This window comes from Rousettus aegyptiacus, unplaced genomic scaffold (assembly GCF_014176215.1).
Source record: "Rousettus aegyptiacus isolate mRouAeg1 unplaced genomic scaffold, mRouAeg1.p scaffold_m13_p_11, whole genome shotgun sequence".
Lineage (NCBI taxonomy): Eukaryota > Metazoa > Chordata > Mammalia > Chiroptera > Pteropodidae > Rousettus > Rousettus aegyptiacus.
This window is the reverse complement of record NW_023416286.1, coordinates 58,033,780-58,051,022: the sequence shown is the minus strand read 5'-3', so window position 1 is coordinate 58,051,022 and position 17,243 is coordinate 58,033,780.

Genomic DNA, 17,243 nt, shown 5'->3' with positions numbered 1-17,243 from the left:
TTAAAAATGTCCATAATCTTCAACCCAGGAATTCTACTTAGAAACCACCAAGAAGTGCATAAGAATGGCTATAGAAAGATGCAGTTACATGATATTTATGATCATAGGAAAACTGGGAACACATGAAGTCTAATGGAGATTAAGTAAATGCTAGTATACTCATACAGTGAGTACCGTGTAGTCATTAAAAATTATTTCAAAATTTAGTAATATGGAAAATAGTTTCATTTTATATTGCTAAGAAAGAAAATGGGGGGGGGGGGTGCAGGGAGGTTCCATTGTGTGGTTAGCACGTCTACTTTGCACGCAGAAGGAGCCACAAACCATCTACGGGGTGTGCCAGGCCAAGTGCACCAGGCTGTGGGTGCACGTGGGAGCAAGTGGGAGGGGACGCCCCTGCCTTCAGAGATCTAGTTCTCAAGGGGAAATGGTAACATCCATGGGTCAGGGGTGGAAGTGGCAGGGGAGTAAGTAAAGGAAAAAAAGAAAATGCAAGGTACAAACAGTGGTATAGTCTGATCTCAAACTGCTTCATGTATATGAAGTTATATTTAAATATATATCATTTACATATACATATAATTTTATGCATATATGTGCAAACAGAAAAACCTGGAAATATATACACTAAAATTTAGCAGTGGCTATCTCTGGAATTAAAGATGATTTTTTCAGTTGGTAGTCAGCTAGTGGAGACCATCATGCTAAAAGGTCAGCAGTCAGGGCAATAACGTACAATAAAAAGAAGAAATAAAACAAGTGGACAGAAATGTTTGCTCACTGATCTGAGGCATTACTATAAGAAACTCTCAGAAAACACTGGGGCCTATTTTGTAGTGGGCTAATTTCCAACGAAGAAGCCACAAGGGACATTAGACCATAATAACTTGGGTATTCTCATATCCAAAGACTAGTGAGGCTAAGAACATGTAGGTTACAGTGAGATATAATTTAACTAGACACAGTGACTTGCATTTATTAATTTCCCCATACCCTGTTTATCTCCTCACCACAACTGAACTTCATTTCCTCCTTTGACCATATCTATACTATTGAGCAGTATTCTCCTTGAAAGAAGCAAGTTACTATTCTGCTCAATCATATGCAGACATTACCCAGTATTCCCTGGATGGGGTCCCTCTCCCTTTATTTTAACAGAGCAGAGGTGATTGATAGGGCTTGAGCCCATGATGTGATCCCGCCCAATTGCTCATTGCATTCATTTATACTTAAATATACTTTTTGAATGCCAACTACATGTCAAACATCTGGTTCAGTGTTGGGCATATAAATACTAAATTTTTAGATGCCTCTTATTTCGTCCTAGAGACATGATCTCCCAGAATCCTAACTTAGAATTTTACAATACCAGATTTGATTAAATTTAGAGCCACAATAGCTATATTTCCACTAAGAAATTATCCTTTCATCCTCTTCCTCTTGTCACCTTTCCTCCACCCTAAACTTACAATTACAACAGATCATATACTACTCTAATTTCAGGAGGAGAGATTTTGAGGGTCTCCATAGAGATTATGCATTTTCTGGTCTCCATGGAGATATTTACCAACCCATAAAATTACTTTCACCCCCTGGCCCTCTTTGTCTTTTGTGTTGACCTAAGGATATGAATTGGGCAATGAATTGTACTCTGACACATATTCAGGACAACAAAGGACATTTCCATATCCCTATATAAAGCCCCTTCAAATATAGAGCCCTTGTGTTATGACTTCCCCTAAGCCAGCTCACAGCCTCAGCAGAGCTCAGAATGCAGCCAAAAACAAGAATCCAACAATCAGTCCCTTCACTTCTTCTGAGTTGAAAAGATAAACACCCCCAAATGCCACTTTATAAAGAACAGCTAGACAAGTAGCACATTAGCAATTTAAATTTACAGATTAAAGAAAGGGACTTACATGGTGAACTTTAAAGAGAGAAATATGAGTAGCTTGGATAAGTAACTAACAGAAGGCTTGACAAATTTGTACACATGTTCAGCAGGTGAAGACACAAAAGAGGAAGACAGATTATTAAGTTCAGTATAAAGAAGTATGACTAGTCATAGTTGGATGACATGATAGCAAGAAAATGTATGCTAAAGCCCTAAGAAAAGATCCAGTTTTATTGTGGAATGGTGCAAAGGCAGTTTCATTCTGTGGGTGTGAGGTTGAGTACAAGCTCTCACGGCAATATCATTCTAAGTCAACTTTTGGTTGCACCCTGCATTTGTTTGCCTGGGATGCCATTACAAAGTACCATAGGTGGGGTGGCCTAAATAACAGAAATTTATTTCCTCAGAGTTCTAGAGGATAGAAGTCCAAGATCAAGGTGTCAGTAGAGTTAGTTTATTCTAAGGCCTCTCACCTTGGCTTGTAGATGGCCATGTGTATGTATGCATGTTTCCTGGTCTTATCTTAAAAGGACATTCATCATATTTTATTAGAGCTCACCCTAATGACTTCATTTTAACTTAATTATGTACTTAAAGACCCTATCTCCAAATATAGTCATATTCTGAGATACTAGGGGGTAAGGGTTCAACATATGAATGGGGAGGGACATATTATTCACCCCATCACACACCCCTTTCATGATATACGCATTTCTGGTCAGTCCCAGTAACTCATATTCCCCTGGCTCAGCTTCATGTGCAAGATCTTACTCTCTCCTCTCTCAAGGCCTATGGACCTTGATATACACTTTGCATTTCTGCTAATAGGCATTGCTTCATATCTCCGTGGGTGCAGTCCCTAAACTTTATTTCATGAAAAAAAAACAGCAATTATCTCTAATCACTGGATAACTGAGAGCAGTAGCAGGAAATAGAAGCAGACGTTTGCTTGGTAGAATATTTTTAATTATAAGAAATCACCTGCAATACATGGCAAAACTTGCCAGGAAAAAGTTTAGAATATTTTTCAGGGAGTACATCAAAAGTAATACTTATTTCAGCCAAAAGATTATGCTTTAATAAAGTCTGTATTTCTCTCTAGTGCCTCCTTTGCCCTTGAGTATCATTGCAGTTGGAGGCACAGTTTACCAGCATTGGAGGCTGAGCCCCCAAAGGACTAGAATTTGACAGTTTAGGGGCTCAAACTCGAGAAGTTTAGGCTGTTTAGAATGGTGTGCTAATACAGGCTCACTAGAAAAAATTCTCATGTGCAATTTTGCCTGGCAAAGAACCAATTAACAGGGCTTGAACAGTGGCCACTTGACCCTGCCAATCACCTTATAAAGGCTTCAGTGCACAAAGACTCATCAAGCTTTGTGTATGTAGATTTTCTTCCTTCTGGAGGCTGCATTTGTTCTCAGATGTATCCAAAAAGGGCACAAGTGAAATCATCCCCAGAAGGGTGATGTCATCTGTCTTACAGTCACAGAACTGCAGCTCCAGTTCTCAAAATCTCTGGGTCCGGCCTTCCAACAGGGAAGACTCATTGTGGAAAAGATTTAAATTTTCACTTCAAAGAGATCTAGAGACTTAAGGAGGATTGTATAATCCACACAGAGGTTAAATGTACCTATGAGTTACAGAGATTGGTTCCTGAATGCACATAACCAAGAATACTTGGAACCCTCATGAAAATACTGACCTAACCATTACCCTTTCATCAAGTCTTTGCCTGAAAAAACTAAGCATGTAGTCTCATACCTTGATTTTTAAGCCCAGTTTTATTTGTTTTCCTAAGAGGCTATGTTAGTGATACCACTAGTCAGCCCTCTGAATAACTAATGACAGAAACCTAGCTCAAACCTCTATAAGCACAAAAGAGAAAATTTTAGCTCAGTGACAGAAATCCAAACTTAACTAAACCAGGCTGGGATAAATCCAGGAACATGGGTTCAAAGATAAAATCAGAATTCTCTTTCTCTCTCTCTCCTCTGCTAGCCTCTGTGTGGCTTCATCCTCATGTTATCTCGGTGTGGTGTCAATAGTTCCTCTATATGGTCCTTGAAATCCCAGAGAGAAAAGAGTAAATTTCTTTTACCTACTATCCATATGCCACATCTAGTGGAAGAACTCAAATTTGTGTATGTGCATTCTTGTGACCAGAGGGCAAGAAGACACAGAGAGGGAACAGTCCAACCCCAATTGCATACAATGTGGAAGAGGCAGTTTCCCAATGGACTCCTGGCCTGATACGTTCCACCCCCGGCTGCCCAGAACATTCATATACTTGCGTATACACACATATTCTCTTTTTCCATATGTAAAATTACTTCTATAACCCCCCCCCACACACACACACACACACATATGTATCCATTCATGCCCTTACCTCTTCTTCAGAGCAAGCCAAGCCCATGTGCCTTCTAGTTAGACCATCCATTTTCAAGTTCAGGGACTCTGGATAATATCCATTCCCCTTTGTTAAGTCTGGATGTGGCTTTTCATGGGCTGGCCATCTACATCTAAATGGTAAGTGTTATCTTTAATGTGTTTAATGTCCTATGGAAAAAAAATTTTGATAACTACCTTAAAAATCTCTCATTTGAGAAGGGGGAGAAAGGGAAATAAGCAGGCATCATCATCAGTCCATCCTATACAGCCGTCCCTTGAACAACGCAGGGGTTAGGAGCACCACCCTGCCTGTGCAATCAAAAATTCACATATAACTTTTACTCCCCCAAAATTTAACTATTAATAGCCTACTATTGACCAGAAGCTTTACCAATAACATAAACAGTCAAATAATACATGTTTTGTATGCTATATATATTATGTAGTATATTCTTAAAATAATCTAGAGAAAAGAAAATGGTATTAAGAAAATCATAAGGAAGAAAAAATACATTTTACAGTATTTATTGAAAAAAAATCTAACATGTAAGTGGACCTGTACAGTTCAAACCCATATTGTTCAAGGGTCAAGTGTACATGATACCTTCCTGGAAAGTAAGGCAATTGAGGTAGTGCCTAGGTCAGTCACCGTGGCTGCACTTGGCTCTGTTCTTTGAAAGGTTCTACCTTTTTTTGTGGTCCTCCATGGCTCTATTAAAGAGGAGCCTGGGGCGGGCTGGTCCTTCTGGAGGCTTTACCACTTTAACAGCCCAGCTCCTACTGAGAAAGATTTGGGCTCCTGGGGATTGTCTTAGTGCTGAGGAACCAAACTTTACCCTTAACTGCACCCTTAGATCTTAGTAATTTTTTCATAGCATCTCTGAACCAAAAAAAAATACCTAGCAGTTTAATTAACTAAGAAGCTAAATACAAACAACTTGAGAATTTCTTTCTTACTAACTTAATAACCATCTGAAGAAAAACACTGCAAACTTAAAAATATTTTATTTTCATGTTTAAGTAATCACAATTAGTTGCTAAGGGGACATGTGTTCCTGCAGAAGTTGGTCACCGCACAACTTTTCAAACCTTAGAATTGTATTGGACACAACCATGTTCAGTTCTTGTTACACATTGATATTTGTGCTTTTTATCATAGCATGTGCCAAAAATATAAGCAACTGCTTTGCAGATGTAGGACGTGATTGAAAAGAATGTGGTATGATCTAACGTTAAAACAGTAGATTACCCGTGAGTATGGTGTCTGACACATGTTTATACTGCTGTGTTTCCTAAAAAATTAAAATATCCCAAAGTTCCTCTGTAAATGCTCTGTCATTGTCAAGGTATCTTGGAGGCAGAGTTTGGGAACCATGGTTTTAGAGATTAAAATAGTCACTAAATTGCTCTGGTGAAAGAATTCCCTTGAAAACTGAGTAGGAGACCAAAGTCATCAACTTGCTCAGTCAGGGCCCTTGACTATTCTAACCTTCTTATATCTAGAGCCTCCTAAGTGTTAGGCCATGGCACACTAGTATTCCCATGCCATAGGCAGTGGCAAGGCATCCTGAGCCCCAGATCAGTGGCCTCTGATTAGGAGCACCCTCTTCTGTATAGACCAGCGTGTCATACAAATACTACACTTCTGTATATAGATGCGAATGTTGTATATTTTCACCTTCTGTACCTACTGAGTCCAAAGTCTACAAATGATCCAGGTCCTGAAGCACATCTGGTAACAATGCAGCCAGCTTTATACCAAATATCATTCAGGTCCAGGATCTCCAGCTCTCCAGATACAGGGAGTCCTCTGTCTTCCATTCAGTCTTACTCAACTACCCAATTTTTCTCTTGTACCTTCCATTCCTGGTTCCAGTTTTTTCCTTGTCTGAATTCTTTTGGTTTCATGTGACAGAAATCCAATTAAAAGTAGATTAAGGAGAAATAGTAATTTATTATCTCTTATAACTGGGAAATTTAGTATTTATAAGTAAGTCACAGTCAAGTAAAAGGTGAAACTAGCTTCAATTTGGGCATTCATAGAAGGTAATCAGGACTCTGTTTCATTATTTTAGCTGGCTGACCTCTGATTGCATTACCTGTCAGATGGGCTTTTCCCAAAGTAAAGCAGGATGGTCATGTCCACTGGAAGTCTTTATCTTCCTCACAGCTTGAGCACCCAGATTTAAAGGGAGCATCTTTCCTGATAGCTCTACCAAAGGTTGTAGGAAGGATGCTGATTGGCTGGGGCAGTGGGAAGGGCAGAATCATCCCATTCGAATCCAGGGACAAAAAACAGCTTCTTTGGGGACAGGGAGGAGTTGGAGTGCGGGATTATCCTACATAAAGTCACACTGAGCAGACAATAGCCTTACACCCACCAGAATGAGAAAGTTGTAGTTTCATTTTGTGTAGCTGCTTAATCTGGTAGTGGGAAATCTTTCTTATTACAGTCAAGATCTTCTTATATAGTTATAAGGATCAGGGGTTGGCAAACTTTTCTGTAAAGAGCCAAATTGTCAATATTTTAGGCTTTGTGGACAATATGATCTTCACTGCTGTATCAACAAAACAGCCACAGACTATATGCATAGAAATGAGCATGAGGTTTTCCAAGGATACTTTGTTTATGAACTCAGCTGGCAGGCCAGATCTGTACCCAGCCTGTAGTTTGTTGCACCCTGATCTAAATGAATGACCTTGGTAAGTTGGGTGAATCGTCAGACCATTGAATAGAACTCAAATAGGGCAAGTTTAAGGAAGCATAGGAAGGAGGGAAAAAAACTACAGCCACATTACATGGATGTGTAGAATTGACAGGAGACCAAGGAGCTATCCTGGACTAGGTGCTATAAATAAATCCATGATGCGGAATTGTAGTAAAAGATAAAGCATCATCCAAAGTTCATATATAACTGGTGCGAACACAAGGAGGCAAATTTCCGCACTGAGGATTCAGGCCTTCCAGGAACACTACCAATGAACTTTCATAATGAAAAGGTAGTCATAAAAGAATATCTATGGAGACTCATGAGCTCCTTAAGGTCAGGGTTCAGGTTTAGTTTTTTTCTTGTGATCTCAAGAGTGTTCCTGGTAAAGATGATACAGAAGAAACATATAATAAATTCTTGCTTATTTATGACAAACACAGGCAAGTTTATAAATTAAAATTCTATTTACAAAGGGCTTAAAAATATAGGGAAACTGGCACTTAACATACTGCTGGTAGAAGTGTAAATTGGTACGATTTTCCTAGAGGGATGTTAAGTAATATAACAAAAACTTTCAAATATTTATACTTTTTGAGCTTTATACTTAGGGAATAATTACAACTATTTAAGAGTGTATATATGAAGATGAGCACCATACTGCTGTTTATAACAGAGAAAAAATAAAACTAGTACAAATGTCCAATTGTAAGAATTTGGCCAAAAAATTATATTTGCTCATAGGATAACACAGATTTCATTTAGTGACTTAAAATTATCATGTAAATTAATACTGACATACTTATTAATGATATTCATGGATCATGAAAGGTTAAGTAAGAAAACTAAGTTGTATGAATGTTTATATAGTATAACAACATTTTTTATTGGAGTATATGTAGAATTCCGCTTCTGGTGAGGCTGACTAGTTTATTTCAGAACAATTCTGCCATTCTTCTATTAAGAATGACTAGAAAATCTAGACAAATTAATTGACAAATTAATAAAGAAAAAAACTGTTTGAAGTTATCAGAGAACTTGCAAGGCAATTTGGGGAATCAAGATCCAGAAGAAAGGGAAGCCATGAGAGGTAGACCTGGCATTTGGGGGTGCTTTTTTCCTTGAGGCGATTGCTGATTTGCAAGAGACAACTGAGTAGTGAAAAACTTTGGCACTTTCATAGGGCCAGGTGGGCAAAGTTTAGATTTCAGTGCCCTCTGCGGAAGATAAGATTTTGCAGACAAGCCAGACTTTTTTGACTGGGACCGCAAAGCACTATATTCTAAGAATAAGGTGAATCAGAAATAGACTATCACAAGGAGTGAGATCTAGCTTCAAATCAGCTCAATAAATAAGATTAAGATTACCTGCCCTAGCCTTGCTCTAAGCCAGAAGTAAATATATATCTCTTCTGGAGGAAAATATCATCATCTAGAATCATTTCTTAATTTTTTCATGTGTGACACTCAATAAAAAATAACAGCATAATGAACTAGAACTTACGAAATAAAACTAGGCATATAAGAAAGCAAGACTTGACAGAAAATCAAGAAGACATATATAATAGAAAAAGATTTGTAGGATATATTGAAGTGATCAGAATAAACATTAAAATAAATATGATTTATATATTCGAGGAGTTAAATGACAAGATGGAGAATTTCAACAGAAAACTGCAAACTATAAAAAAATCAAATAAAAATTCTAGAAATAGAAATACAATTAAAAAATTTTTTAAATTGATGGATTTAAGAGCTGATTGGATACAACTGAAGAGAGATGTAATAAACAGATGTACACACAGAAGCTCAAAACATAATGCTGAAAAGACGGCAGACATAATACTGTACATACAGAGTTCTATATCGTTTTACTTACATGAAGTTTAGAAACAGACAAAAGTAATCTACAGTGTTAGACATCCAGTGTGGTTAAATTTGGGGAGGATAAAGGAAATAATGATTAGGTGTTGGAATGAGGGGGGCTATTTCTTGCTCAATATGGTTATATTGGTATATTTGTTTTGAATTATTCATCAAGTTGTTCATGATTTATGTATTTCTTTCTGTATATATTATACATCAATAAAATGTTAAAATATACTTGAATATATACATGTAAACATGAAAAGTTTTTAAGAGAGGTTATATTTGAGCATTACAGATAATTTTTTCTTTTTTCTTTTCTTTGTTTTTTACAATGACCAGAGAGTCCTTGTGAAAAAAGAAATAGAAGAAGAAGAAAAGAAATACTGGCCATTTTTTATTTATATAAGTCTTGTGATGGTGGAATAAAATAAAATGGAATTTATATTTGGCTTAAGAATCTCCTGGGGGGGGGGGGTGGGCAGGGGAAGGGGAGAATCTCCTGGAACTTAAACTTGTTAAACAGAAAATGATAGATTCTTCTTCCATGGTGGCCTTTCAAAACAGAATAAGTGTTAGGTGTGCTCTTCTCTAAAGGCGTGGTTGAAGACCGGAATATCTCTTAAGATTTATTTTGCATCTATGATCCTGTAGTTTTTTATATGAGAGAGATATGTTGAAAGGACTTCTTTTAAAGTGTGTTTACCTTCCAGGTAGTGAGCTAGTGGCTGAGAATAATAATATGTAATAATCCTTGTAGATTATCATGGTCTATGCAGGTCATATAATTTTAGGTGAAATGTGATAAAGTAGAATAAATGCCACTCGCTCAATAATTATGAGCTGCATAGCATAAGTCAGACTCTCATTGGACTGGGATATTGCAGTAAATAGTATGAAATCCATGCTATCATGGAATTTATATTCTAGTAAACAAACAAAAAAATATGTAATACATCAAGTGGTGATAAGGCCAAGGGAAAAAGAAGCAGAATGAGGATAAAGAATGATGGTGAGATGGTTGTACAGGGTAATCTACTTTAGACAGGATAGACAAGAAAGGCTTCTGTGTTTGGGGACATTGGAACAGACACCAGAATGAAGTGGGGGAGTGAGTGATCCATGTGGCTTTCCAGACTTGAGCAGTCCAGGAAAGGCACTATGTTTGGACCATCCCAGAGGTAGCAACAAGGCCACTGTGGCTAGAGCAGTATGAGTAGGTAAGAGGGAATGATAAGATATCAGATAGTTGGCGCAGACCTCATAGGGACACGTGGTCCATGATAAGAACTTTAGATTTTCTCTTTGTGACATGGGAAATTATTGGAGAGTTTAGAACAGAGCTATGATATGATCTGAATTAAGTTTTAAATATGTTACTTTGGCTTCTGAGTGGAGAACTGATGGTAAAAGGACAACTGTGGAAGTAAGACTGTTAGAAGGTTCTTGCTCTTCTTTAGGCAAGGTATGATGGTGGTTTGGACCACAAAGGTATTATAGAAACTAAAGAAAAAGAATGTAATCTGGAGACATTTTGAAGACAAAGACAATGGGATCTGTTGAAGGAGCAGATGTGGAGTATAAGAAAAACAGAGCAGTCAAGAATAACTCCAAGGATTTTGGCTTGAGAAACTGAGAGATTTCAGAAGCAACATTTACCGAAATGGTGGTAGTCTTGAGCAATGAAGCTGGGGAGAGGTATGAGACTATGTTAGCAGAATTGACTCTGTCCAAATAAGGCAGGCAACCATTGAATGAAGAGAACCATTTATACATTTTGATAGCGCCTTTGCAAATTTTGCACACTACAGAGAGTTTGTAATGCTAACAATTTCAAAACAACTATTTGCTATTAATTTTGCTCAAATAGCTCTTTTTCCAATTGTTACATTTTAGTAGGGTCATAATTAATGGCAAACCATAATACTCACTCCTGGAAACCATTTTAACTTATACACATCCTTTATTGCTGACGTCAAGAACCACCCTTGCTGGGCCGCTTTCCTCTGCTTCTTCAGTTAGGGTTAGTTACTCCTCCTTTAGATTTCCATAGCACCCAAGGGTCCTTCTATCATACTTCTTACCAAATACACTGTATTATCATCATCTATTTTTCTGCATGATCAATGGGTAGGTTCAATTATCTTTGAATACACAGTAGCAGACTTAAGACTTGACACTCAATAAAAATGAGGGGAAAAAAGAGAAGAAAGGTGGGAGGTTTCTGAGATGTATTGTCTCTCCACTACCTGAAGATTATTGTGACAGGTCTACTTTGCTTCAGTTCACTCTTGGTCCATTGGGCCAAGTGAAATGCAAGCATATCCTAGAAATATTGTCCAGTGTGATTAAGTGAAAAATTATAACATAATGACTTCTAGGAACATCTTAACATCTTCCTTCTGTTGCAATTGTATTAAAGCTAGAATTGTAGACCAGAATTGTCTGATAGAACTTTTTTTAATGAAGGAAATGTTCTATATCTATGCTGCCCAATAGAGTAGCCACGAGCTACATATAGCTATTGAACAATTGGAATGTGGCTAATGTGACTGAGGAATTAAATTTATACTTTTAACTTAATAAACTTAAATTTTAAGTAGCTACATGTGGCTGGTGGCTATTATTGGGAGAGTGCAATTATAGACTCTTAACACTGAAAGTCATATTTTCTAATTTCCTCAATTTACAGATGAAGAAATTCAGCCTTAAAGATGCAATGTTATTTGCCCAACTTCCTAATTCTTTGCACTGAAACATATTTTTGAATTTGTATTAGTCATTCCTAATGTGAACTTACTTTATGTTGAAATCTACTCCTTCCATAGAAACTTAATTTTCAGATAGCAGAACAAATGCAATCTTTACAGACCATAACAATAATAAACCACTTTTTAAAAAAACTAAGTGCCACTATATTTAGAAAAATGTGATTTTCCTCAATAAGGAATCTCAAAAATTATTATAATAAATTACATACCACACATGGTTCATCTGGTTACTTTTCTTAAATGGCATCATTTGTTGAAACTCAGAATTAGCTGCACATAACATTACTCCAGTGGAAACTGAACATCCGAACAAAGAATCCAATTTCTGAGACTTTACATTCTCACCTAGATGATAATGAAGTGGGGACACATAAAATAACTGAAAAATGACCGACTATATAAAATATCACATCTATCTCCAAAAGTACCTCTACATTTTGTGCGAATATCGTTGGAGGACAAAGAGTTGGGGTTGAGTGTGTGAGTGATGGTGGTTGGGCAGGAGTAGTGGACAGCTCGGGGAGGCTGGGAATTGTCTCTCCTGTAATAATATACACAATTCTCATGAACCTACTGTGTGTCAGGCCCTATAGCCTATAGAACATTCTTTTCAAAAGTTTAAATCAAGCTCTATTTCTCTTTGGACCTTTCTTGCATATTTACCTGACAAACTTCTAACTCTAAATAAGATAGACCAAATGTCTATCTTTTCTCTTGCACTTGTAAAGCCAAGCACCAGCGTAAACCTCACTGCAGGGCAGACTGGCTATGTATGTAAGATCACCAGTCTCAAAGGAGCTTCCAACACTCCCTGAAGACCACTTCTGCTACTCTTATTGGTCCTTCTTTCCACTCTCCTCAGAGCCCAGCACCCCACCTCTGCCCCATCACTCTCTAGAGAAGTCTTCCTCTCTTGTTTTGCTGAGAACAGAAGCCATCAGATGAAAAACTTCTCAGTATCTCATTTCCATGTCTACAAATTTGTTGACATTGTCACTCTTCCTGTTATAATAGCGGACATGTCCTTCCTCATATCTAAGTCCATTTCCTCCACCCTCCTTTTTTCAGTGACCTAATGCTATCTGTCATTCTCCAACATTTCCTGATCTTAAGTCTTTTTTTTTACTCAATCTTTCCCATCAGAGTTTAAACATGATTATGTCTATTTTATTTTAAAAGATATAAGAACAACCTTCCATCTGTAACACATATTCCCCAACTACCATCCAATGACCTCTACAAACAAATTTCTTGAAAATGTGTTCAATTTCCTTACTTTCTTCTCCTTTCTCAGATCCCTCCAATCTGGTGAACCCGCACCACTCCACAGAAACTGCACTAAATTCACCAATGACCTAGGCAGGTAATCTCGTGTACAATTTGCAATCTTTTATCTTTTTATTCAGCGTTTAGCCTGGTTGACTGTACCACCTTCTTCAGGCATCTCTTCTGTTGGCACTTGTATCACACATTCTCCTGGTTTCCTCTTACCTTTTAGCTTTCTCCTTTTTAGTCTTCCCAGTGGGCTCAATCTATTTTACCCAACTTTTAATATGAGAGGCTCACAAATTTCCATTCCAGGCCCCCTCACCCTGTCCCTCCTCTTTGCTCTCTTGGGTCCATTATACTATTTATCCTGATGACCTCCAAATTTATATCTCTGGCCTTCTCTTTTGATCTTGAAACTTGTAAATCCAACTATCTACCTGCCATCTCCATTTGGATGTTTCCAAAGGCCAAGATCATCCTCCACTAACTTGCCTCATCAGACCACATACACACAAACCCATTTACACAAAAATGAGACTGACCCTTGGCCCTTGCATTTTCTCCTGATTAATCAGTTAATCTTATTATCTTCTTCTCTACACTGCTTTGAAATCCATTCACGTCTTCCATCTGCACTTATTGCCCTACCCTAAACCCTTACTACTCAAGTGTGGCCTGTGCTAGGGGTATCATGTTCACCTGCAAGCTTATTCAAAATACAGTGTCTCAGGTACCATCCCACACCTACTGAATCAAGATCTGTATTTAGTAAGACCCCTAGGTGATCTGCATGTACATAAAAGTTTGTAGTTTTCCCACCTGGTCTCTCTGCTTCTGCTTTTGCCCCAACAGATTCTCCACACAACAAACCTAATCGTGTCACTCATATACTAAAAGCTTTTCAATAGCCTCCCGCTTTTCTTAGAATAAAGTATATTCTATATAATTTTCCTTTTATATGCTATGATCAAAGATACTGTTGTCCTTTGTCTAACTTTAATTTTTATTATATCTCTTCTATGCAAGAAATATTTGACAGCTTTAATTTTTAAAAAGTAACTTAAGAAATGTTTTAATTTTATCCTTTTTGTATGATGTTATATTTGCACTGCAAATGGGACTATTTCTCAGTTCATGTAGTTTGTTAATTTATGTAATAAATATACATAGTCCTCAAGTACTTTGCAATGTGCCATAAATTATGTTCAAGAGAAACCCCATTGGATGCATGGGATTAAAATCTGAAAGTTATATGCATGGAAAATAAAACTCTTATTAGTTCTATTTTTTTTTTTATGAGGAAGACAGTATCCTGAGGTCGCGAGGGCCACTTCTATGAAAGAACATCATTTGATTTACCCAAATATGTTACACACAGGCTCAGAACTGTTTCAATTCCCATGTCAAATGCTACTGTGGAAAAGTTTTTGTTGTCTTGGTTAACCTATGGATCCTTGAAAACAAAAGCACTACCGTTGAGTCATAAAATTCAATTAAAAAAATATCCCTTTCTCAAATATAAAAGAGGATTTTGGAGTAGTAATATTTCATAAGACTATGGAATCCAATCCATAATGTAAAATGTGATGTAGATACTCCTCAAAAGTTCTCTATAACTTGTAACTTGCAGCAGGATAATGGATACTGCTGATGAACTTTAATTAAGTTGCCTGGAATGTTGGCTGATGTCACCAGGCAGCCTTGCTTTCTGGTAGCAGAGTCCAAGATACTTCCAGGAAGACAGAAGGGGCTCCTCCAAAACTTCCCTGGTTCATTTAAAGTGCTGGATGACAATCATTGGTGCCGTTACAGGGAAGTCTTCTTGCCATGGAGAGCCGCAAGCAAAAGCAGTGTCTCCTAAGGACAGCTTTAGGAGGGATGACAGGTGAGGCTTCTGCAAAGTAAGGACTGAAGACCCTGAAGCGTGGAGGTGGGCTTAAAAGGACAAACTTTGGGGAAGAAGAGGAGGATAATCGAGAAACCCAAAACAGCTAAATGAAAGAAGCCAGTTATGGAGGACCAATTATCATATGACTCCATTTGTATGAAACATTCAGAATGTTTGAGTCCATAGGAACAGAGAGTAGATTACTGATTGCCTAAGGCTGAGGAAGAGAGATGGTGAGACTGTGGATCAAAGGTTAAAGGGAGCAGGGTTTCTTTCTGGCATAATGAAAATATTCTTAAATTGCAGTGTTGGTTATACAACTCTGTAAATACAGCGAAAGGGTCTAAATTGTACACTTCAAATGAATGAATTGCATAGTATGTGAATATCTTGAGAGTTGTTAAAAATAAATAAATTCTAAAAAATACCTTCCAAAAAATACAAGGAAAATTTTTATAGATATTAAGCAGTAATAGAGACAATTGCATTATATGATGCATATATAGCTATTGATTTTTTTCTAGGTTAGCTATTAACCATTGACTTCCTGCTGTACAGGACAAAGATTTTCACTTCTTATAGACAAACTTCCTATCATGCACAGATATGCTTTTTCTTCTCACCATCCTCCCATTATAGCTGTATTGTAATTTTAGGTAAGATCAACATTTAGCACTGAGGACTCTCACATTTATATTCTTGACAGAGTTCTTTTCAGGGTCTGGACCATATTCAAGTGCTTACTAAACATTTATATTTATTCTCTAAAAGACATCTCAAACTTAACTTGTCCAAAACTGAGCTCTCGATCCCCCTTCCAAAACTGCTCCTCTCATTGCCTTTTCCATCTCAGTAAATGGCATGCCAATTTCTCAGTTGCTCAAGTCAAAAACCCAGAGGCGTCTTTGCCTTCACTCTTACTTCCCATCTCATATCTGATCTGTCAGCAAATCTATTCTACCTTCAGAGCATATCCAGAATCTGATACCTTCTCACCATTGATACCTGCCTGGTACAAGACACCATCATATCTCTCTTGAATTGCTGCAATAGCCTCCGGATTGGTTTTCTCACTTCTGTCCTTGGCTCCTTAAGCCTGTTCTCAGCAGAATTATCCGTTTAAAGGCAGATCATGCCACTCCTCTACTCCAAAGCCTCCAGTGGCACCCATTGCTGGGACATCAGTGGTAGTGAGGTTACCGAACCAGTAAAGCCAATTGGCCCCCGATTAGTTTGTTACCCTAGTACACAAGCCTAATGCCTATTACTTATAGTTTGCTGGAAAGATTAGGAGGTTAAAACCCCACTTAACCCACCAACCACAAAAACAACTCAGCCTTTACTTGTTAAACTTATAACACTCTTCAATGAAGACATTTTTCACACTGATAAACAGAAGTCCTCACCTTTGCCCTCTGCATGAGACGAAGACTCTAGACTATTTTTCTACCCAGTATAAACTCCTCTAAAGCAAATCTACTTCTGATTTCCTTAAAGGAAAGGGGGAGAATATCCACTTATTTTCCTGAACTACTCTCCATATGTACAATCCCCTTCTGGTTCCTTATACAAAGCATATGCAGCTTTTTTAGGGTCCTACTTTGGGAACTAACAAGACTTTCCCCCCAAAAAAATAACCACTGAGACATTTATTGGGGCCAACCTTTGGATGTCTTAATATCTGTTTCTGTTTGCAAATGGTCCTTAATTAGCATGACATTCTTGATCCAGTTTTTGTTTTATTAATCCATAGTAATCGTCTTAATTGGTGAAATGCAAGTATGTTATCTAGAAAGTAGTGTCACCAGAAATTGAGAAATAGAATTTCCTCTGTGGATTACAGAAGCAGCACTGGAAGGATTTATAGAAAATTTACTATAAGCCAGTTTAGGAAGCATGCTTATTAAAATAATCATTATTGAGCCAAAATATTTCTTCTCTGAAATGCTTGAAAAGGGATAGTGGCGAAAGCATTTATTTCTGTTGAGCCTGTAAGACTCTCTCTTTGCACTAAAGGAGGATCTAGAGGGGAAGCCCTCCACTCTAGGTCTCTTGCTGGTTAAGCCACTTCTTGATCCTGGCCCCATTCATGGATCTTTATTTATTCATTCAGGCACCTAGGGATTTAATCTGATTTCCTTTCCTGTACAGGTCTTTTTCTAAATATCTATCTCTTAGAGTTCTTCCAAAGTCAACTTCAACTTCCTCAATTTTCTTTATTCTTCCTGTCCATCATTATCGTATGGGAAATATTTGCTGAACACCTACTATGTTTTTATAAGTGTTTATATCAGACTCCATCTCTGCCCTGGTGAAAATCATAAGAGCAAGGCAGGCACATAGTAAATGCCAAGACAACCATATATACTCACACAGAAGATATACAAGCTTTTACATTTTAACATTTCTGAAGTTGAAATGCATCTTGTAGAGAACGAGTGCATGTGGGTGAAGGTG